This window comes from Staurois parvus, unplaced genomic scaffold, assembly GCF_062004578.1.
Source record: "Staurois parvus isolate SC_StPar_1 unplaced genomic scaffold, SC_StPar_1.0 ptg000215l, whole genome shotgun sequence".
In the NCBI taxonomy this organism is placed as follows: domain Eukaryota; kingdom Metazoa; phylum Chordata; class Amphibia; order Anura; family Ranidae; genus Staurois; species Staurois parvus.
This window is the reverse complement of record NW_028318011.1, coordinates 912,697-936,759: the sequence shown is the minus strand read 5'-3', so window position 1 is coordinate 936,759 and position 24,063 is coordinate 912,697. Positions and strand designations below refer to the sequence as shown.

Sequence of the window (24,063 nt, the reverse complement as noted above, 5' to 3'; positions counted from 1 at the left end):
CCCACGCAGGCACAGGGAGAACATGTAAACTCCAAGCAGGAGGTGCTGTGGCTGGGATTCAAGCCAACAATCCTAGTACTGCCAGGCAGAACTGCTAACCATTTAGCCACTGTGCTGCCCCATGGAGCTGCTGGAAAGCAAAGGGAAGATGAGTATATGCAGCAGGCAGGGCTGTGGATAAGGGGGTATCACCAGTCCTCCTGTACGGGGCCCAGGCCAGCAGGGGGGCACAGGCAGCTGGGTGAATTGAATGTGGGCAGGGAGGGTGATCAGCATGGCGTGTGGGGGAGGAAATGATCCCCTGTATGTCTCTTCCTGTAGCAGCTGAAAGCTGAATTCTTCTCCTGTCCCCCCCAGCTGCTGCAGAGATAGCCAGACAGGGAATCGGTTCCAATAATTACCTCCCCCCTCCACTGCACCCATCACCCTCCCTGTGCACCATACATTTCCCTCTGCTGCCCAGGCCCCCCTGTTTGCCTGCACCCCCCGTAGTGCTGCCGGATTCCCTCCTCTGCTTTCCACTGGCAGCTGCAAGCACACAATAGGATCCTTCAGGATGGAGAGTGGGGGAAGAGTCTGGTAAATATGTTACATTTACCAACCCCTTTCTTTCCTGAATGAACACACTAAGTGATCATACCGATCACTCACTGTGTACATTCATAACTGAAGCCTCATAAACTGTTTTTTTTTATGGGGGGGCCCTTGTCAAGTTGGTCATTTGGGGCCCCGTGGTTTTTAACAGCTGCCCTGGTGGCAGGGGAGGGGGAATGAGCACAATAGAAAACTTTTAGAGACTTTAGGCCCCATGCGCTCTTGTCCAGCTCTTCTAAACATCTTTTCTTCTGGCAGGATAAAAGCTGCTTAAAAATGCGCCTAAAGCTGCGTTTTGGCACGTTTATGCTCATCAATCAGTTGGGTGTTCATTCCATTGGTCATAATATTAATTTATTCTGGTCATTAAAATGAACGACACTCAATGCTGCTAGACGTGTTGGTCATTTTTTCTGCCAAAATCCTTCTCTCCTGTATGAGCAAGTGTTATTTTATCTGCCTGGAAACACTCCAGCCTTGAAATGCCTGTAAACGCTTGTGTACGCGTGCATGGACATATAGGGGTTGATTTACTAAAGGCAAATAGACTGTGCACTTTGCAAAGTGTAGTTGCACTTTGCAAGAGCAGTTGCTCCAGAACTTAGTAAATGATGGGAAGCTTCACTCTGCAAAAAATACCCAATCACGTACAATGAAAATTAGGGCTGTACCAATACTAAGCATTTGCATTGTATTCATACTCATGCAAATGCTCTGATACTTGAAACTGATACCTTTGCAGTGCGATTTAAACCCATACAAAATGAATTGGTTCAAACCGCAGTGCAAAGATGTGATTTGAACAGAAATGCAGTGCGATTCCTTTCTGAATCACATGCTGTTTCTATGCGATTCATTTTGTATGGCTCAAATTGCACTGCAAATCGCACCGCATCTGCAGGGAAACCACATGTGATTCAGACATATCTAGTAGCAGGGGCTACATGGAGTGAAGCCCAACTTGAGGAAGCCATAGACTAACTGCAAGCTGATTAGAGCCAAGGAAATTGTGGAGTCTGTTCCAGGCCTGCCTTAAGCCCCTTGCAAGGTGGTCTGGAGGAATGCTTCTTCAAAGAGACTCACCAACAGGCACAAGGACCTGGCATGGATGGCGATCCGAGGGGGGTTACCACCAGGGGCGGACTGACCATTTGGAAACTCGGGCACTGCCCGAGGGCCCGGGGTCAGTAGGGGGCCCCATTAGATGCCCCTGGTACCTTTTTCATAGGCTGTTTTGAGTTTGGACAAGGACACAGGGGCCCCATGATCCCCTATTGCCCGGGGGCCCCATGAGCTGTCAGTCTGCCCCTAGTTACCACTCAGGACATTTATGCATGCCAGGGACCTGAGCAAGATAAGTAATGGCAGAAGCGGGACTGCGGCGGGCATTCTGACACTGGGGAGGAACTAACTTGGTGTCACTGAAATCCCCAGTGACACCAATACAGTAATCAGTGCTAAAAAACAGCACTGATAATGCTCTAATGACACTGGGCAGGAAAGGGTTAATGTGAGGGATGATCAAAGGGTTAACTGTGTGTAGGGAGTGTTTTACTAGGGGGCGGGGGGGGGGGGGGTGTGCTTTACTGTAAGCACACTGATCAAGATGGCCATCCAGAGCAGTGTGCCCGAGCTGACAGGGAGGAAGACTGTAAACAAAACAGTCTTCCTCCCCATCGGTGATTGTCGGTATTCACCGGGTGCCAGCGGGTAAACAGCGGCTGGGACTCAGTGATTGACATATGCGCTCGCAAATAGCGCGGGTAGGGCGTGTGCCCCCTACCCGGAAATGCAAAATCATGTATATATATGTGATTTTGCACACCTGTGCTGCCGTGTAGTAGTGTATCAGCTATACGGCGGCAGGTAAGCGGTTAAGTTATGCCAGGACATGCCTAATCCACCAGCGGGAAGACTGTCACAGACTGGTCCACAGTCTGCTCAGAGACTATAACTTGATGGACTTCAAGGAGGAAGAGGACCTCTAAAGATTTCCCCATCCCCCACTCTCCCTTGCGTGTCTTTGTCCTTTCAATAAAGCTTTGGGCCTGTGCACTCTTTTTCCCTTCCTCATCCCTCTTTCCTACCTCCATCACACCTGTTGCTTATTGAATTGTTTATTGGAAATACTTGAAACGTTTCTGCATGCTTATATTTTCTGCTGTGGTGCCATGTAGGACGTGTGGGACAGGGGTCTAACCCAAGCACTATACATCTGACATCACACCGCTAGGTACTCCAGTGGAACCTTAGGGGGCCACAAAATGGTTTTGGGGTAAGCGATGTCATATCTGTCTTATCAGGAGATAGAAAGCGGACACTTGAACAAGGGGAGGAACAGAGCAGTCAGGATCAAACATCTTTTTACACAATGCAGAGGATTAACCCCTTAGGTTCTACGGTGAATATAACAAGCATGCTTTACTGCATATACAGACTGATTTTACTGTTGTGGGTTTAGTAACACTTTCAGTCGATTCTGTTGTCGCCTTTCCTTTTAATGTCTTCTGTCATGCAAAATAATTATTGTTATTACAGCTATTCATATAGTGCTGACAATTACACATCGCCTTACACACTGCACATATACATCAGTCCTCGCTGGCAAGGATTTTACAATCTAAGGTCCCTATCTTACATGCATACACATACTAGAGCCAATTTAGACAGGAGCCCATTAACCTACTGACATTTTTTGTAGTGTGAAAGGAAATACCATGCAAACACAAGGAGAACATGCAAACTCCATGCAGATAGAAACCTGGGCAGGATTTGAAGTCAAGACCACAGTGCATGAAGGGAGATGTGCTAACCTCTAAGCCACCACATTATACATTTATTGCATCAATTGGCTCGGTATTAGCAGCATTAGGGGATTAGCAGCTGAGATGTTTATAGCTACGCATTGATCTATGATAACAGAAGTGTCTTAATCTGATCTCAAATGCAGTCTGAATGTGCCTGATATAGATGACTGAACGGAAAATCAGCAAGGAATGGAACTGAAATAAAGACAGGATGTATGGCAGAAGTGAAGTACCTTCCTATATGTGGAGTGCAGAAGGTTTACATATGTTGTCCAAGTACACTCAGAACTTCTGATCACATTACACCCTACAGTAGAAATTGCATGTTGTGATAGCATGAAAAGAAAGCTGGCACAAAACCTGCATTTAAATATATTCCTCAATAAGCAGATAAAAACATAAGTCCACTTCATATGCACCAAAGCCCTTTGCAAACCCAGCTATTATCTTGTAATGCTCCATGTACACTGCATCTGATAAACTCACGTTTAGGAGCTGTTCAGCTTTTTTTTCAGCAGCCCCTGAACTCTCCCTAATGTTTTCCTATGTGGCCATGTACACACAGTCGTTTACAGTCGTTTACAGGCAGTTGAGTTTACAGTTATTTTTTTGAACGCACCAAAATTGCAATCAGGAGTAGATTTTACCTGTGTTTCAAATGCAAAACGCTTGTAAACGCGGCTAACCGCGTTTATAAGTGTTTGCGGTTGGAACATTTTTTTAACTCTTTTGTTTCCAGATGCTGTCCAGAGCCTTTTTTTCATCATGAAAAATACATGCAAACCATTTTCCTGGTACTCAGATGGACCCGGTACACCATACTTTGAGGTTTCACATGAAAGAAAATATCTTAGACACTGCTGCAATAATCTCTACACAGAAATGAGCTGGAACACATCCAAACACCACAAAAAAAAGACAGCTAATCTCAACAAATACTGCTCTCTCTGCTTCTGCTCTCTCTATTTCTCTCAAAATGTCTGAAATAGTTAATTGATTACTGTTTATTAGTGCATTCTGGGCATTTTGGAAGGTCTCCTGAGGTTATCTTTAAAAAACGCTTCTAAACGCAAACGCTCATAAATGCGCATAAACACGGTATGCAAATGCGGCTAAACAGACATTTTTTAACCTACGTTTTCTAGCAGTCAGTTTCCATCATTCAGAAGTGTCCCCTGTACATGGGGCCTAAGAGCTCATGTACACTGCAGCTTCTAAACTGACGTTCAGGAGCTTTTTTTCAGCAGCCCCTGATCTCTCCCTAATCTTTTCCTATGTGTCCATGTACACATAGTCGTTTACAGGCAGTTGAGTTTACAGTCATTTTTTTGAATGCATCAAACGTGCGTTCAGGAGTAGTTTTAATGGCGTCTCGGCCTTTTGGCTAAGATCAAGTGTAGTATCTGTTCTTATCAGTGTCCAGTGGGGGTGCTCCCGGCCATTCTAGCTTTGCGGGGATGGTTGTTGTATAGTACCCTCACTGGTATGATGGGGGTCCGGAAGGCTGAACCGGAGGGACAGAAACCAGGGAGCGCCATGATGAGCTCTGGGGCCTTGGGAGTAATTCCTCTGGTGAAGCTGGAAAGACCCAGTACCTCCTGATTCGGACGGATCTACCTTGGTCTGGCCAGGGGCTGGGGATGCAAAAAGTCCGCAAACTCAGTGCCCCCTGGGGAAGACGCTCTCAGGGGTGTCACTAGTAACACTTGGGTGTGGGACCCCACGGTGTGAAGATGACACATGGCCACTGTTTTTCACTTCTTTTTGCACAGCGCCCTAAGGACCAGGCCTTTTGGCTAGGACCAGGGCAATTTTTGCTACAGGCCTCAGGGCCTGGTCTGTGCACAATTCGGCACGGAACCACTTTTTTATTTTTTCTTTATCTTTATTTATTATGCACTCCCACGTTTGTCACTTTTTTGCTCTTATGTGTGTGTTTTTCACGGATGGAGGGTGTGGGTCCTCGGGCCTACCCTGAAGTCTAGGGGGAGGATGTGTGGCCATACGGTTCCTTCCTCCCCTGATCCCTAGGGGACTCTTCTTCGGGAGAGTCCCCTTGCCTAGTACTGGATGTCCGGCTTCGGCTGGGCATAGGGAACGGTGGTCCACCAGGCCTTTTGGCCAGGAGGACCAATTGGGAACCTTGTCCCCGTCAGGAGCTTCGTGCCCCGGGGGATCAGGGTAAGCGGTCCAAGCCCCTTTAGGGGTAGGACACAGCACACCCCTAAGTGCACTTTTTCGTGTGGTGTTTTGCACTTGCACTTTTTTTGTGAACACTTACGGGTTTTTTCGTTATAGTTGCACGTTTGCGGACTTAAAAAAAAAAAAAAAAAAGTAGTTTTAATGGCGTCTCGGCCTTTTGGCTAAGATCAAGTGTAGTATCTGTTCTTATCAGTGTCCAGTGGGGTGCTCCCGGCCATTCTAGCTTTGCGGGGATGGCTGTTGTATAGTACCCTCACTGGTATGATGGGGGTCCGGAAGGCTAGACTGGAGGGACAGAAACCAGGGAGCGCCATGATTCGTTCTGGGGCCTTGGGAGTAACTCCTCTGGGAAAGCTGGAAAGACCCAGTACCTCCTGATTTGGACGGATCTACCTTGGTCTGGCCAGGGGCTGGGAAGGCAGAGAGTCCGCAAACACGGTGCCCCCTGAGTAGTCGCCTCAGGGGTGCTCTGAGTAGCACTTGGGTGTGGGACCCCACGATGCGAATGAGCACATGGTCACCGAGTTTAAACACTTTTTGCACTGCGCCTCTAGGACCGGGCCTTTTGGTCAAGTTCTGGGCAGTTTTTTTGCTACAGGCCTCAGGGTCTGGTTAGTGCACAATTTGGGCACGACACTTTTTATTATTTTTATAGATTTATTTAATTATTTATTTATTTATTTTCCTCACCCCACGTTTGTCACTTTTTACTTTTGTGTGTGTTTTTTCTCACAGGATGGAGGGTGTGGGTCCTCGGGCCTGCCCTGAAGTCTAGGGGGAGGATGTGTGGCCCTACGGTTCCTTCCTCCCCTGTCCCTAGGGGGTTTTCTCTTTGGGAGAACCCCCTGGCCTAGTACTGGATGTCCGGCTTCGGCTGGGCATAAGGAACGGTGGTCTACCAGGCCTTTTGGCCAGGAGGACCGAATGGGAACCTTGTCCCTGTCAGGAGCTTCGTGCCCCGGGGGATCAGGGTAGCGGTCCAACCCCTTCGGGGGTAGGACAAAAGCACACCCTTAAGTGCACTTTTTGTGTGGTGTTTTGCACTTGCACTTTTTTGTGAACACTTACGGGTTTTTTCGTTATAGTTGCACGTTTGCGGACTTTAAAAAAAAAAAAAGTAGTTTTAATGGCGTTTCAAATGCCAAATGCTTGTAAATGCGTGTAAACGCAGTTAACCGCGTTTATAAGCGTTTGCGCTTAGAAGCATTATTTAACTGTTCCATGTCCAGATGCTGTCCAGAGCCTTTTTTCATAATCGGAAATGCATGCAAAGCATTTTCCATGTATTCAAATGGACCTAGTACACCAGCGCAGTCAGTTCCAGGTTTCGTGTGAAGGAAAAAATGGTAGAACGTGCCGCATTATGCTCATGATGGGATCCATAGTGAATACTGGGCATCATATGGTTTCCTGTCAAAATGAGCCACTCACGTGGCCGTGGGGCTGTGCAGCGGTGTGATCTGTCACTGGCTGTGTCCATGGGACAACCAGAAAAGACAGGTCATCTCAACAAATACTGCTCTCTCTGCTTCTGCTCTCTCTATTCCTCTCAAAATGTCTGAAATAGTTATTTTTTTACTATTTTTCAGTGCATTCTGGGCATTTGGGAAGGTCTCCTGAGATTATCTTTTAAAAATGCTTCTTAACGCAAATGTGCATAAATGCGGTATGCAAGCGCGGCTAAACTGACGTTTTTTAACCTACATTTTCCATTGTTCAGAAGAGTTTTAACCTAAGTTTTCCAAACGCCCCGTGTACATGAGCCCTAAAAGTGACATAATCACCACATCATAGCCTATGCAGGGAGCAAAGGAGTGGGAGGGACCCAGCAGGCCCCATCCACTACAGGCTGCCTGCAGAAGGGGGTGGAGACAAGACAAGCCATCCTACACAAGGAGAGAGAGCAGCAGTGACTGGTCTGTATTAAAGGAAGCTCCTGCACAGAAAGTCTCACAATGGAATACTGCACAGATCTGGAAGAAATACACAGATCACACCAAGATTTAAGTAGGAATACACATGACTCTTATATTGAAATAATATTTGCTTATCCTGAAGATCAACTTGAACATTTGTATTTGCTTTTTTGATTTCCTTCCCTTTATCTCAAGGAGAGATGTAACAGGTCATATGGATTTTAAATCCATTACAACTCTTGCTTAACCGGTTTGGCTTCATTCTCTTAAAAATATGATGCCACTGGCAACAGAGAGCTGCTGCAGAATACATGGTGGAGACAGGCTACATAAATATAATCCTTTAGAATGAAACAGAGATTTAATCAGACCCTGAATTGTAATCGGCTTCACATGTCGTATGTTCCTGAAGACATCATGGATCTTGCTGTCCATAGCAACTAGATTCTACCTTTCCTAAACCTGTCCTGTTCTGGAGATATGGAAGGCAGAATGTGATTGGTAGCTAAGGAATTGATCGTAATCGTATTTACTGTTGTATGTAAGGACACCAATATGTGATGCATGCTGCAAGTCGGCATGATTCTATATGGCAAATTAAATATGGGATTATTAAACAATTGAAGATTATGGGAATTTACAGTACTTGGAATATATTTTGTTTCTTTGTTAATTGTGATTAACAGAGAAGTATAGTTAAAGCTTTTCTGGCTGTACTTCTTTAGATCACAGGATTGCAGTTCGTTTGTTCATTTTCAGCCAACAGCGGACTAGAGCACGCTGTCGGCTGACATCACTGAGCTGGTCCAGGCTCTGAAAAGATCCCAATCATATGGTCAGGATCAACCTGGACTGGACTGACACCTGGCTCAGCCTCTCAGTGTTCATGCGAACCGCTGCAGGTGTGTATGTTAAGTTAACAACACCCCAAAAGTGGTCCGCAAAATGCTGCGCGATGTTCAGAATCAGATTGTATAGGTGTAAATACCCATGCGATCCGATTCTAGTGTGGACCAAAAAAAAGGGTCCTGCGCCTTTTTGGTGCGGGTGTGGTGCGATTAGAGCCATACAAAATCTATGGCTCCAATCGCACCACACACAAATCGCATGTGATTCGTACAGGAATGTGGTGTGGTTCCTGTGCGAATCACATGCGATATACTGCACCGCATATAAGTGAACCCAGGCCTATTGTCAAGCTGTCTGATTTGCTTCTGTAATCTGGTATCTTGTGTAATTATCTCCCCCAACCCTTTTGAATTGTTTGACCTAAGTGGGCACTTATAAATGTGTCCGGATATAAATAAGGAGAATTGGGGTGAATTATATTGTGGACACTGGGCATACAATGAATTAGTAAACATTTTTTTTGTTTGGAGCAACAATGAGGTTGCAGCAGCTCGAGGACAGGGAGGCTGACTATGAAGAAGAAAATGGAATTTGTATTAAGTCCATAGCAGCATCAGGATCATGAGTAAACAGAACGGGGAGGCTGCTGATGACAATGATTAATGATGATGATAGCAAAAATAGAATTTGTGATAGAGTTAGCCAGGGCAGGGGCTTTTGGAATGGACTGTAGGCTAGCCTCTTGCCTGCTAACCATGGGCCTTGAAGTTTGAGGGGGCTGTATCCTTTGGGGGGTGTGTACCTGGGGGACCATTTGGAGTAATTTTACTTTGGATTCAAGTCCATGTCTCCCCGAAACACACAGACTCTGAGAACCAGAGGATTCAGATACAGATTTGGAATCTCTGTGCCCAAACCAGCATTGACTGCTTCAACCCAGCCCCCCCCCCCCCCCCCCCCCACCCAACTCAGAGACTCAGAACAGATGTCAATGTAATCAGCTCAGAATAACCTGATTCTGAGGTATCCTGCCTGTTATGTATAGTCTGTTTATTAAGATGTTATCTGTGTACTGTGAAGTCTCTTTCTCCCATTGTTAATTGAGTTAATTGAATCACCTATTGCTTCTGCCTGTTGGCTAGTCCTCCTGGAGGTTCCTACATGATGCGCTTAGTCTTGTGTCAACTTTAACTCATTACAAAATCAGTGTGGGATGTTTATCCCAATGTGTAATATTTGTTTTTATTGTTCACGCGAGGACTGCCCCTATTTTTGAAGTGTATAAAATCTGTATTTCCGTTCATTAAAAAGTTCCAGTTTTCACCTAAGCTAGTGTTGTCTAGTCCTTGGGTGCAATGCCAGCTAAAATACCTTGGTCCTTTGTTCCAGCGGCAAAGAAGCAGCTCTCTGATGGAGGCACTCAACCGGGGTGCCAGGCGGTCCGTCACAGAATTCTTTTATAGTGTTTTTTTGCAGGGTATAGCAGCAGTACTGAGCCCATAGATAGATAATGATAATAATGATGATGGTTAATATATAGATTTTATTTTTGTAGAAGCATCAGCACAATAGCCATCTTGATCTGTACAGGGGAGATGCACCTGATGGTAAAATTTGTTTGAAAGTCTTGGCAATGAAGTGTTAGGCCTGATGTACACATGAACTCCTCTAGATGTTTAGCTCTCCTGGCAGCAGAAAATCACTAAACACGGCAAAAGCGTGTGTAAACATGGTACCACGTTTAGCCGCCCATATGGAAGAAAAATATATTTGAAATATATTTTAAAAATATTCTTCCCAAGTATATTGACATATATTTGAAATGCTACAATTTTGGCCATATTCAATATATTTCAAAATGTATTTTAATAAATATAGATACTGCATGTTGAAATGCTTTTTTATTGCTAAATATATGAAAAATATTTAAAAAAATAAGTTTCAAATATACTGTATGTCTTTAAAAATACAAATCTACATTTTTGGAATGCATTTACTATTATATGTAAAAATATATGTTAAAATTACTTTTTTATATGTTAAAAAAAAAATCTGAAGAATATATTTAAAAAAAATATATTTTTAAAAATATTTTCATATATTTTGTAATATATGAAAAACTCATTTCAACATGCAGTATAAATAAATATATATATATATATATATATATATATATATATAAAATATACAAATGTATTTTGAAATGTATTGAATATGGCCAAAGTTGTAGCATTTCAAATATATGTCAATATATTTGGGAAGAATATTTTTTAAATATAATTCAAATATATTTTTCTTCCATGTGGGCGTGTTCAGCGGTTGGACATTAATTCATTTTATTGGCCAGGGCCAGAACTGTTAGGGCTTGTTCACACCATGGTGCAGAGACATCAGTTTTTCTACACGCGTTCTGCAAGGACACAACCAAATCAATTGTTCTCTATATGCCCTGTTCACACTACAACACTAGTATCATGTGCAAATGGGTTTATTTCCAAAGTCTAAAGTTGGGATCTCTCCCGAGTCTGGAGTGGCTGAATGATGTCAGCCGACAGAGGACTTTAGCCTGCTGTTGGCTGAATACAGGTCACTGGAGTACAGAACTTAGAGTAGAGACAAAAGAGCTTTGGTCCTACTTCTCCTTAAAGTTCTGCGGAAAATTCCCTTGCACTGGAGGAATGGCTACACATTTTTTTTTATAAATAGAGCCCATGGTATGAGCCAGGGTTTGAAGCAGACATATATATACAGACATTTTAGATATTGATGATTCCTGTCATGCCTAGCCAATGGTTGTGTTGAGAGGTTGTGTTACCAGACACAATTTCCATATAAAAATACAGCAGTCATTATATTGTGAATGCACTGATGTTGGTCATTTCCTCCCCGTGTTGCTCAAGGCCACCATCATCAGTCACAGTCACATTGAATTGTGTTGCAATTTAATTATCATTTATCACAGTCATAGACAGTACATGTGTTAAATGACAATGTCCACTTATAGTGTCAGTATTTATGTCTTGAGGGAACAGATCAACTTGTACTTTGACTACCACACTGTTCACACTGCAAGAAGCTTGGGGCTACACCACCAAGGAGCCATGATCTTACTTTCCTAGGGTAGTCTCATTACAGGCCTGCATTGAGCATCAATTGTGAACAGGGTGACAGCAACTTCAGCATGCCTATTTTTTCCAACATTAGTAGATGCCATATTGATAGTCAATTTAATATGTGTGGGCACAGGCTACATTATAGCTATGCAGATTTGATGCGAATCATGGCGCTTTGTTAGGATTCAACACACTAGCCAAAAATGCTCTCGGCCCCATGCACACAGGACCTTTGCCCATCTCTCCTAGATGCCTTTCATCCTGGTGTTTTGGCAGGAAAAAAACTCTTAACCAATAAGATACATTTAGGCGCGCCAAGCGCTTGGGTGTTAATTGATTTCATTGGCCAGAATAATAATTTATTTTGGACATTGAAATTAATTAATGCTTAAGCACTTGACACTTTTACATGTGTTTAAACTCCCAAACTATCGAAATGCTGTTGCTCCTGTACATGCTGGCAGTGTTTTTTTTGCATCTAAATGCCTATGAGTGCATAGACACATAGGCTAACATGCTGGGGCGTTTAGAGGCAGAAAAAAACATTCCAGATGCCCCTAACAGCAGTGTTAAAAACATCTAGTCTGCGTAAGGCCTCATTGTATTACCGAAAACAGTATATCCTCTTCTGTGTCTTAGGCTACATGTACACTGGAACACCCCTAGACGTTAAGTCCCCTGGCAACAGAAAAACTCTAAATGCAGCAAAAATGCATGTAAACGCATGTTTAGCCGCAATTAGCACTTGGACGTTATTCATTTCATTGGCCAGTGCACTTGCCTTTAAAGTGAATAAACACCCAAGCACTAAACAGGGCTAGAGCTTGCCACGTTTGTTTATTTTGCCAAATGTTCCTCTCCTGAACGCAATTCTACTGTATTCAGGAGAGGAACATTTAACTGCCTCTAAACTCTGGTAAAAGCTTATGTATGCAGGAACACATAGGCTTATATTGAGTTGGGTTCAGCTGCCTTCGTTTCCCCAACTACAATATCTGATGAATGCCTGCACCTCCAAAAGTCCTCAAATGCTTTTTTGGGTCCGAGTTATGTCTTTTTCTTTCATACAGTATAACTTCCACAGGTATACCATGGTCATGTTGGACATTCATCTTAAAGCGATTCTAAAGGTCCATTTTTTTTTCTTCAAATAACAAACATGCTATACTTAAATACTGTGTGCAGTGCTTTTGCACAGAGCAGCCTGGATCCTCCTCTTCTCGGGTCCCCCGCAAGTTCTTCTGGCTCCTCCTTTCTGTTGGGTGCCCCCACAGCAAGCAGCTTGCTATGTGGCACCCGCTGCTCCGTGTGTCCATTCACACATGGAGCCGTGGCGTGGCCTCGCCCCTCTCTCTCCTCACTGGCTGACTGGCTGTGATTCACAGCATCAGGAGCCAATGTCTTCTGCTTGCTGTCTCAGCCAAAGAGGAGGCAGAGACCCAGGACAGCTGTGGCTGTCATGCACATCGCTGGATCGTGATGAGGCTCAGGCAAGTATTGAGGGGGCTGGAGGAGCTGCGGCACACAGAAGATTTTCTTACCTTCATGCATAGAAAACATTGAGCCTTTACAACCACTTTAACCGCCTTCTGACCACCCTATAGCAGAAATACCGCTACAGGGTGGCACGGGTGCGCACAATCATGTATATATATACAGTTGTGTTCAAAATAATAGCAGTCACACATCACTAACCTGATCAATCACTGTTTTTGTAGAAATTATATTTCTACATGGCAAATAATTTACTAACAGGTGTAGTAGAGTAATAGAAATCCAACAGACCCAACAGTCATGACATGCATGCTGCAGATTCTGTGTAATTGAATCACTAATTGAAAGGGGCATGTTCAAAATAATAGCAGTGTGGAGTTCTATTAGTGAGGTCATTTATTCTTTGAAAAACAGGTGGCAATTATTGCCCTTATTTAAGGAAGGAAGGCAGCAAATGTTGTACATGCTGGTTACAGTGCATTTCTCTCTGAAATTCTGAGGAAAATGGGTCATTCCAGACATTGTTCAGAAGAACAGCGTACCTTGATTAAAAAGTTAATTGGAGAGGGGAAAACATATAAAGAAATGCAGAAAATGATAGGCTGCTCAGCTAAAATGATTGCAAATGCTTTAAAATGGCAACCAAAACCTGAAAGACGTGGAAGAAAGCAAAAAACTACCATTCGAATGGATAGAAGAATAGCCAAAATGGCAAGGACTCAGCCAACAATCAGCTCCAGGAAGATCAAAGAAGGTCTAAAGTTCCCTGTGAGTACTGTTACAATTAGAAGACGCCTATGTGAAGCCAAGCTATCTGCAAGAAGCCCCCGCAAAGTCCCACTGTTGAAAAAAAGATGTGCTGAAGAGGTTACAATTTGCCAAAGAGCACATTGACTGGCCTAAAGAGAAATGGCGCAACATTTTGTGGACTGATGAACGTAAGATTGTTCTTTTTGGGTCTGGTGACATCAAAAATGCAGTTTCTGAGGCAAAACCAAGAAATAGAGAAGAACTGTGGAATGTAGTCCAATCATCCTGGGCTGGAATACCTGTTCACAGGTGCCAGAAGTTAGGTGACTCCATGCAACACAGATGTACAGCAGTTCTCAGAAACAGTGCTTATACAACTAAATATTCATTAAGTGATTCAAAGGAAAGCAAAATCTTCAAACATTTTTCAGTTTATATAGTGAATGTTTGAGTTTGTAAAGAAGAATACAAACACTGCTATTTTTTTGAACAGTCTAATATTCACTTTTCTTCAATTTTTTTAGAGGAACAACACAAATTTGATATATTTTTCTTCATGTTTTGATTTGGAATAGAATGTGTAGTGTTCCCAATGCTTTTGTGTGTATGGAAATAAAACCTATTAGAAGGATTTTGAGCTTTGTTCACTGTTTTCAACACACTGCTATTATTTTGAACACAACTGTATATATGTGTGATTTTACATTATCCGGGTAGGGATCACGCGCGAGCTGCGCACGCGCCCTACCTGCGCCGACATTCGCGACTGCGGCTGACAATCAATGGGTCCCGGACGGTGAATGCTCGCCAGTGCCCCATGATTTTCAAGGATCTCTGACGGGGAGGAGAAGTTTTGCACCAAAGCAGTGTGATTAGTGAAGCACACTGGCATGGCCTCCTAGTAAAACACTCCCAGCACACAGTTAACCCTTTGATAATCTCTCATGTTAACCCCTTCCTGCCCAATGCCATTAGTACAGTGTCAGTGCTTTTTTTTTTAGCACTGATCACTGTATTGGTGAAACTGGGGATGTCAGTGACACCAAGTCAGTTCCCCCCAGTGTCAAAATGTCCACTGCAGTCCCGCAGTCCCGCAGTCCCGCTATAAGTCACTGATCGCCACCATTACTAGTAAAAATTAAAAATAAAAAAAAATCCCAGTGTATATATTTGTAAACGCTGTAACTTTCATGTAAACCAATTAATTTACATGTATTGGGATTTTGTTTAGCAAAGACATGTAGCAGAATACACTTTGGCCTAAATGTATGACAAAATTTGATTTTTTAAATTTTTTTACTGGACATGTTTAATAGCAAAAAGTCAAAAATATTGTTTTTTTCTCAAAATTGTTGGTCTTTTTTTTTATAGCGCAAAAAAAAATAAAAATGCACAGGCGATCAAATACTACCAAAAGAAAACTCAATTTGTGAGAAAAAAGGACGTAAATTTCATTTGTGTGTAGTGTTGCATGACTGCGCAATTTCCAGTTAAAGTAACGCAGCGCTGTATTGCAAAAAAATGGCCTGATCAGGAAGGGGTGTAAATCCTCAAGAGGACAAGTGGGTCACACTAAACACAGGCTGCTAATAAACTGTCATCTAGAATTGTTACATTGTATCTCTTGTTACAAAGATATTTATATTTCCTGTGCTTCTCTGCACCATCTAATGACCATAACACCTAAAGAATATTTGTTTTTGCCCAGTTCGCTCAGAACCAATGTACATGCAAATTCACTGCACAATATGAATTTTTGTTTTTTAAAAAAGACCACTAATTGTTTAACTCTTCTTTATTTTAAGTGGCATGACTGAGTTGTCGGTTTTGAAATTTGTAGGATTCGTAGACATATAATTTGAGTGTAAAGGACTTGACAGATGATTGTTATAAATATAGTTCTTTGTGTGTAACAACAATCATGTAGGGTAATTAAAACGTAAATGAGATGTCTCTATTTTTACAGTTATTATAATGATACAATTGTAAGGCTAAAAAAGCATTGTGTAATAATGGTATTGTATTTTATTGAATTTAAGTGCTCCCTGCTGCTTGCAAGGAGATCATATGTATCATATGTATGCTTGGAAATAGGCAGTTTTTACCATGGGGATGAGAGTACATTTCAATTTGTAAATGCATAGTAGTGAACTTTCATTTTTGTAGATACCATGCACATGCAGGTGTATGTTTTTTGCAGGGTATAATGTTTTGCACATACAGATAAGTGCTTCTCTAAAATAAAATAAAATAAAATGTGTTCAGTGATCCAAAATATAATCAAGGAAACACAAACATGCAAAATTTCAAAAAAGAATATGCATCAAAAATTGTAAACAATATTGTAAGTTCAAAAGTTACCAAAAGTTCAAAGTCTTGTGAAAGAAAAGTGACTTCCAGCAGCCCTCTTGAGTACTCTCTCACCTTGAGACTATGGCCACTATAACACAGGTCAATCAATATGCGCCTGTGTTGTTACCCCTGGTTCACATCTGTGCCGGTGGTGCCGCTGCGGATCCGCACAAAAATCCATGCAGCCGTACCACCCACACAGAAGAATGCGGACCCGTGGGTGAGTGTCATTAATTCTAATGTCACACACCGCCAGCACTGGAAATCATAACTGTACTGGGAACCAAGGTTCCTGTGCGGGCTGCGTTTTCCGAAGAAGTGCAGGGACTTCTTCCCTGCATGTCCTGGGGCACAGGAGGACTCTCGTGCCCGTGCAAAATGCGGCCTTCAGGAATGTGAACCTAGCCTTAAACCTAGGATCAATCAGGTCTTTCTGGGTGGACTTCAGTTATGGTAACCCATTGACATAATGCGGATCACAGGAACCATCAGTTCCTCTCCTTGAACCACCAACCCCAGCAATGCAGCAGACTCGGCAGAAATATAAATGAACATATTGCTCACCACAATCTTTTATTAAAATAAAAAGTTAAAATCACACTCACATGAATAAGAAAAAAAGGAGAATGCTTGTCAAAGTGTAACATATATTGTAGAGTTGCTCTGTAGAAAACCTTGTATACAGTCAGCCAGCCAATCAGATCCATTCAGTCTACAGTCACCAGCTCACTCCTGGATTGCTAAACTTTTCCTAACATGTTTCATTGCTTATAGCAGTGTTTTTCAACCTTTTTTGTGCAAAGGCACACTTTTTTCATGAAAAAAATCACGAGGCACACCACCATTAGAAAATGTTAAAAAAATGTATTGAAAAAGTTTTTGACTTGAGGGCCGCAATGGGTTCATATATTGGACCCGGGGGCCGGACCAAGAGAAGATGAATGATGTGTATGTGTCATCCATAGTAAGTATAGTAATATTCCCCCATAGTAAGCATAGTAATTAATCCCCCATATAGTAATTAATCCCCCATATAGTAATTCATCCCCCATAGTAATTCATCCCCCATATAGTAATTCATCCCCCATAGTAATTCATCCCCCATAGTAATTCATCCCCCATAGTAATTCATCCCCCATATAGTAATTCATCCCCCATAGTAATTCATCCCCCATATAGTAATTCATCCCCCATAGTAATTCATCCCCCATAGTAATTAATCCCCCATATAGTAATTCATCCCCCATAGTAATTCATCCCCCATAGTAATTCATCCCCCATATAGTAATTCATCCCCCATAGTAATTCATCCCCCATATAGTAATTCATCCCCCATAGTAATTCATCCCCCATAGTAATTAATCCCCCATATAGTAATTCATCCCCCATAGTAATTAATCCCCCATATAGTAATTCATCCCCCATAGTAATTAATCCCCCATATAGTAATTCATCCCCCATAGTAATTCATCCCCCATATAGTAATTCATCCCCCATAGTAATTCATCCCCCATAGTAATTCATCCCCCATATAGTAATTAATCCCCCATAGTAATTCATCCCCCATATAGTAATTCATCCCCCATAGTAATTCATCCCCCATAGTATTTCACCCCCCATATAGTAATTCATCCCCCCTATAGTAATTCATCCCCCATATAGTAATTCATCCCCCATAGTAATTCATCCCCCCTATAGTAATTAATCCCCCATAGTAATTCATCCCCCATATAGTAATTCATCCCCCATAGTAATTCATCCCCCCCATAGTAATTCATCCCCCCTATAGTAATTCATCCCCCATAGTAATTCATCCCCCATATAGTAATTCATCCCCCATAGTAATTCATCCCCCATATTAATTCATCCCCCATATTAAGTCCCCAAGCCCCCCCTGTGTCAATTCACTTATCTTTGCTCCGCGCGTTCCTCTCGCCGTTCCGGTGTAGCATGAAAATCTGTCTCCTATGAGGATCTGTCCCCCTCGACGTATCTGCGCATGTGCCAGTTTCAGGCATTAGCAGCCGATCGGCGATCTCCGGCACATGCGCAGATACGTCGAGGGGGACAGATCATCCTGACAGTATCACGCTCCGCGGGCCGGATTAAAAGGTCCGCCGGGCCGTATACGGCCCGCGGGCCGTAGTTTGCCCATTGCTGTTCTAATGATTGGTCTATTTGTGAGCCGAGGCCACATGTTACGGATGAAATTGCAATTTTTCCCACGGCACACCAGACAATATCTCACGGCACACTAGTGTGCCGCGGCACAGTGGTTGAAAAACGCTGGCTTATAGCATCAGGGGCATCTGTGCTCATCTATGCTTCTGATGACATTAGCAACAATGAAACTCTTTGGGCAGAATTTAGCAATCCAGGGGTGAGCTGGTGACTGCAGGATGATTAGATCTGATCAGCTGCTTGGCGTTATACAAGGTTTTTGGCTGTGCCACTCTGCTACATTTGTTACACTGTGAAAAGCATTCTCTCTGTTCATACTCATGTGAATGTGACTTTAACTTTTTTTTTAACCACTTTAAGACCAGGCTTATTCTGACATTTCTCACATACAGTTGCAAGAAAAAGTATGTGAACCCCTTGGGATTACGTGGAGTTTTGCATGAATTGGGCATAAAATGTGCTCTGAACGTCATCTAAATCACAACAATAGAAGAACACAGTCTGCTGAACATAATACTACACAAACATTAGATGTTGCCATGGTTTAATTGCACATAACATGTAAACATTCACAGTGCAGGGAGGAAAAAGTATGTGAGGCCCTAGCTTAATGACTTCTCCCAGAGCTAATTGGAGCCAGGAGTGAGCCAACCTTGACTCCAATCAGTGTGATGATATTGGATGTGTTGCTGACAGCTGTCCTGCCCTTAAAAAACACACACCTGTTTTGGGTTTACTGGTTTCAAGAAGCACTGTCTGATGTGAACCATGCCTCGCAGAAAAGAGCTCTCAGAAGACCTACGATCAAGAATTGTTGACTTGCATGAAGCTGGAAAGGATTACAAAAGTATCTCCAAAAGCCTTGATGTTCATGTGTCCACGGTAAGACAGACTGTCTACAAATGGAGAAAGTGTAGCACTGTTGCTACTCTCCCTAGACTGTGTTCTTCTATTGTTGTGACTTTCAGACGACGTTCAGAGCACATTTTATGCCTAATTCATACAAAACTCCACGTAATCCCAAGGGGTTCACATACTTTTTCTTGCAACTGTATATGTAAAAATCATTTATTTTGCTAGAAAATTATTTAGAACCCACATACGTTATATATATTTAAACAAAGGCCCTAGAGAATAAAATGGTGGGTATTGCTATTTTTTATGTTGCCTGGTATTTGCGCAGTGATTTTCCAAATGCACATTTTTTGGAAAAAAATACACATGAATTTTAGTGCACACAATTACAATAAAATACCCTTTTTTGGTAAAAAGAATAGACAACAAACATGCCACTCTTTAAAAATTTGCACGCATGGGGAATGGCGACAAACGACGTGCATTAAACTTTACAGGTTACCACAGAGGAGATATGGTGCTAGATTTATTGTTCTCAATCTGACGTTTGTGGTGATACCTCACATGTGTAGTGCGATCGCTGTTTATGTATGCAAGCGGGACTGGTGCATGCGTTCGCCTTTGTGTGCAAGCATGGGTGGGGGTTGTGGAGGTTCATGAAAATTGTTTAAAGTTTTTTTTTTTTACACTGTTTTATTTTTTTTTCAACCAACGTATTGCTATCACAAGGGATGAACATCATCCCTTGTGATAGTATGGGCAGTGACAGGTACCCCCCCAAAAAAACAAACATACAGGGATGATGCCTGTAGTTGTAGGCATCATCCCGGTATAACCACTAAGACCTGTTTGATTCAGAACTTAAAGACACAGGCACAAAGTGACCTTTATTGTGGGGGTCATATTCTCAAGGTGAAAGAGCATTCAAGAGAGGGTGGTGGAGGTCACTCATCAACAAGTGCATGTCACTTTTCTTTCACAAAAATTAGAACTTTTGGATTTATCACAGTATATTTTATATGATTTTTGCTACATATTCCTTTTGGAAATTTTGGATCACATTTATTTGTTTTCTTTGATTATATATTGGATCATTGATAACTTAGTCATTTTATTTATTTGCCATTTCATTCAGCAATGGAAATAAGGGAGCCAAGTGGTACACCTAGCACTACTAGCTATTGGCGAGCATGGGACAGCACTGGTGCTTTGTCATTAGCCCAGAGCTGTAACATAAAGGCCGGGAAGAAGTCCATACTGTGTGTACGCTCTGACAAGTTGATTCGGCGATTACACAGGACTTTATCTCCCTGCTCCCAGCTGCTGAACATAGAGGCACAGGAAGAAAAGGTGAGTATACGCTGCTCAAGAGTAGGCAAAGGAAAAGGTCACTTTAAATCCCAACCCCAAGGAACGTTAAAATTCTCCCTTGCAGTGAAGCTTCCTCGGCACTGCAAAGTTTAAATGCTCGTTTAGGCCTAGGGAACTGGGAATGCCAGTTTTACTTATCCAGTCTCTTGCTTGCATGGCAGTAGGTGCTCTCCTCTTCTTCCCTAAGCTCCCACAGTGGACTGTCCATTGACATCCTTATGCCCAGAGGATATGGACTCTGCATTGGTCTTGATGATGCCAAAGGACCTGCGACTGCCAGAGCACATGGTAGAAGAGGCTGAGGGGTCTGTTCTTACAGCCCAGAGGGAGCCTTCAGGAGTGGAGCATTGGGCAAATAAAACTTCTTTTTGCGCCCCCCTGACATAAACAAGCATTTAAATGTTAAGCGTGCGATACTAAACACACTGGATGATGGCACTGTAATTATTTTAATTTTAAAAAATCTAGGAACCTTTTTCTGAATTATTTTAGTTAAAAAAATCTAAGAACCTTTTTCCGAATTATTTTAATTAAAAAAAATCTAAGAAACTTTTTCTGAATTATTTTAATAAAAAAAAAATCTAAGAACCTTTTTCTGAATTATTTTAATTAAAAAAAAAATCTAAGAACCTTTTTCCTAGTCAATGTACAGCGGTCACATGACCCAGCTTTTTCCCAGCCAGTCTGCAGGGAAACATAAGCAGGAGGAGCTTCTAGTCTGCTTCTGCTAGTCACATGTTCAAAGTGCAAAAATAAAACAGCCTATGGGATACAGCGTAAAAATCAATAAAAAAAAAACATAAACTGTTTTAAGTTGGCATACAAAACCATATTTGAAATTAAATCTTTATTATTTTTGTGGAAATAACAGGGTGTGGGAGGATTTCTGCCAGTCACAGGCTGTGTCACTCCCCTCCAGCTTGTGTCTTAGAATAAGAGGGAGATGATTCCATCATTAATATACATGTAATATCCCCCCCCCCATTGTGTTTAGCTGGTTAGTGGTCCTGGAGGAGGAGGGAGGGAGTGGGCTGTCATTCACCACTGTGTATACGCCCACATGTGTGACTCTATAGTCACATGGGCTGCTCAGATGTGATAGAGAGGAAATGCACCGAAAACTGAGCATGGGCAGTAGCTGCCAGCACTGTTCTGCAAAATCCCAACTGCATTGGGGACATGGACAGAGAGGGGAGACAGAGAACAGCAGGATCAACCAGGTTTTTTGCAGAATGCAGAAAACTAATTGCATAGTGACTGAGTGACTATGAATGACATGTAAGACAGCATTTATTGATAGTTTTTTTTATGGTGTGGGGTTTAATGATACTTTAACCCTTGAATTTTGGGTTCAGCTAGATTGCAAGGGAATTTTTTTTCTTTCCCCGGAGTTCAATTTTAAATTAAGCAGTCTACATTTTATTTCAGTATACACTGTATCTGGAGAGACAGCTACGCAGATAACAAGTTTCAGAGAGCTTGACAAACAGTATGTTTATTCTCATCTAATCTCTATAATTTATGTCCTAATTTTGCAACATAAAGTTTGCTTTGAGTCAGCAGCCATTGTTCGGAAGAGCAAATACTTGTACAATTCAGAGAAGTAGTTCACAGATGTTACCTCTCTTCTAAAGTCATTTAAAAGTGTAAAATTACAAACATCCTCATTCCTCTATAGCATTGCTGAGACAACATTAGAAAACACAATAGAGAGAATTGTAAAATGGGGAAATGTTTTTCAAGCTCTTGTGGAACCACCTTACAGAACACAGGGATCTTTTTCTTTGTGTGGCAGTAAGATATTGTATACTGGTAAATGGTAAATTCCTCTCGGTTCAATATGGCCTCTGTTTAATTGCATGGAAAATTACCAAGTGGATGAACAAACACTGTAATTGCTAAAAATCTATAATTCTATTGAAATAATAAGAAAAAATCCAAACAGCACAGCGCACATGCTATGCTATGCTATTTGGATTTTTACAATTTTTTTCAATACATTTATGGATCTTAGTTACAACAGTGTGTGGTCACCCACCTGTTAATTTTCCATGTTCTGCAGTATGAGCTGGACTGACACCAGTGTCTTTGCGGTTACAGTGAAGTGGACCTACCTGGAGCTGTGTATAGTGTTTTGGATTTTTGAATCACATGGTTTATGCTATTTGCCTTAGTGGTTTATCCATTTGGTTAGGCCCATGTAAGTTTTTATTGTGCTTGCAGCCGATTTTAACCTCTGCCAGCCCCTCCAAATATTCAGGCCACAGCTGCCCATTCAGTTGCTTGTTCGCCAGTAAAGTGGTCCAATCATGGGCAGATGCTGCCCCTTGGGCATTGGATGTTCCTCTATATCCAGGATCTGTGTGAAACAGGCATTGTTATCTCTGTGATCCTGTTCCAGCTAATGCAGGCCATACATGGGTCAAATTCCAAACGAGTTTTTGGAAATCGGAAATTTTGTGCATTTTGTAATCCAACCCAAATTCAACCAACCAAGCCTTCAATTTCACCCCATGTTGCTACTGAAAAGAATTTGCGTGGCCAATAATTTTCTTTTCTTTCCAGGTCACAGCTCACACTCATTTCTTTTTCGTGTTTATTTCTCACACGATTCTGCCATCATTGTTTCGAAATTTGTTCATTTTTCAGAAACTTTCCAACATGCCCGATCACTCAAATTTGATGGTCACATGAAAATCGGCCATTTCTGTGACCCACTAATGGTTCAAAATTTTAATGAAAATTCTTAGAAAAGATTTTCGAAAGAAAATTCTTTCTGAATTCGACCCAAGTAAGGCCAGCTTAAGGGCATTGTTGAGCCATCTCTCCTCAATTTCTCTTTTTATTTGTTGAGCCAAGTAGCATATGCATAGTTATTTATTTATTTCAGGTACTAATATAGCGCTGTCAGTTTTACGCAGCGCTTTACATATATATTGTACATTCACATCAGTCCCTAACCCTCAAGGTCAATCTAAGGTCCCTAACTTACATTCATACATATGAAGGACAATTTAGACAGGATCCAATTAACCTACCTGCATGTCTTTGGTGTGTGGGAGGAAACCGGGGTACCTGGAGGAAACCCACACAGGCACAGGGAGAACATGCAAACTCCAGGCAGGTGGTGCCGTGGTTGGGATTCAAATCAACGACCCGAGTGCTGCCAGGCGGAAGTGCTAACCACTAAGCCACTGTGCCACCCACAGTTCAGTGATTTCTGGTGATAGTGTTCTCTGTATTATACTCTGATTTATGGAACTGCTTTAAAGAAGAAATCCAGGCAAATTTTTTATTTTCCAATGCAGTGGAGCTGTGCGCACACTGTTCAATGCTCGTTTTTGTCTAGGGGCTCAGAAAATAAAGATATACCTAATCTGCCGGTTCTCGCCACTTCTTCACCCTGTATGCTAGTGAATGGGATGTTCCTGACATCATCATGCCCATAGTCCAGCTCTGGACGTGAAGATGGCAGGAACAGTCCATCACTGGACGTGTGGGAGCGCGGTTTTCTGGAGGATTGGATGACTGGGTAAGTATAGCTTTAACCTGAGCTCCTAGCCAAAACGAGCACTTAAC

The 24,063-nt window shown here is 42.2% G+C and overlaps 1 protein-coding gene and 2 pseudogenes across 2 annotated transcripts in view; all 3 read left to right on the top strand.

The window, feature by feature from the left end:
• The window catches only part of FRMD3 (FERM domain containing 3), a 347,328-nt gene that overhangs the window by 9,291 nt on the left and 313,974 nt on the right, over positions 1-24,063 (top strand). The gene's annotated exons all lie outside the window — the stretch shown is intronic.
• On the top strand, positions 4,766-4,881 carry LOC149460959 (U2 spliceosomal RNA; annotated as a pseudogene).
• Positions 5,745-5,859, top strand: LOC149460958 (U2 spliceosomal RNA; annotated as a pseudogene).